Below are 809 nucleotides of genomic sequence, written 5' to 3'. Positions count from 1 at the left end.
AGCAAAACCAGGCCTGGAAAGGAAGTGAATCCAGGAGAACAGAAAAGGAAGGTGGGTTTTGTCTCACGGGTCAAAACCCATATTATCGCACACATGCAGGGAAATGAATGACTCGCTCCTCAAGGCATCACTGTGGGCTCTGACGGCTCCAGCCCTCAGCAGCCCCCCAGCTCTGCGTCCCGACGCCTCTTCCGTGAAAGGGAAGCCCCTGTGACTGCATGATACACAAGAAGGAAGGCGGTCATGACCACGGCTTAGAGGCCAGCCAGGGCACTCCCTCCTGCCTGTGCAGGAGGCAACTCCCAAAGCAGAAAGCACAGATGGGAAGTGAAACATGCAAAACACACATCTCAACATTTATCCAACCATCTGCTTTGAATATGGGAAGTTTACTGCATGTCAATTAAAGCCATATAAACTGTTAAGGAGAAAACGAAGAAAAAAGTAAGTGTAAAAAAGCAGTGTGGGCCGGGCGCGGTGGCTCACGCCTGTAATCCCAGCACTTTGGGAGGCCGAGGTGGGCGGATCACCTGAGGTCAGGAGTTCAAGATCAGCCTGGCCAACATGGCGAAACCGTCTCTACTAAAAATACAAAAATTAACTGGGTATGGTGGCAGGTGCCTGTAATCCCAGCTACTCGGGAGGCTGAGGCAGGAGGCTCACTTGCACCCGGGGGGAAGAGTTTGCAGTGAGCAGAGATCGCGCCACTGCTCTCCAGCCTGGGCGACAGAGTGAGACTCCAGACTTCGTCTCAAAAACAAAAAAAGAGTGTGTACAAAGACTGGAAATCTTACCCCAAGGATGAGCTG

Source organism: Piliocolobus tephrosceles, unplaced genomic scaffold, assembly GCF_002776525.5.
Source record: "Piliocolobus tephrosceles isolate RC106 unplaced genomic scaffold, ASM277652v3 unscaffolded_22288, whole genome shotgun sequence".
NCBI classification, from domain to species: Eukaryota; Metazoa; Chordata; class Mammalia; order Primates; family Cercopithecidae; genus Piliocolobus; species Piliocolobus tephrosceles.
This window is presented reverse-complemented; position numbering follows the sequence as displayed.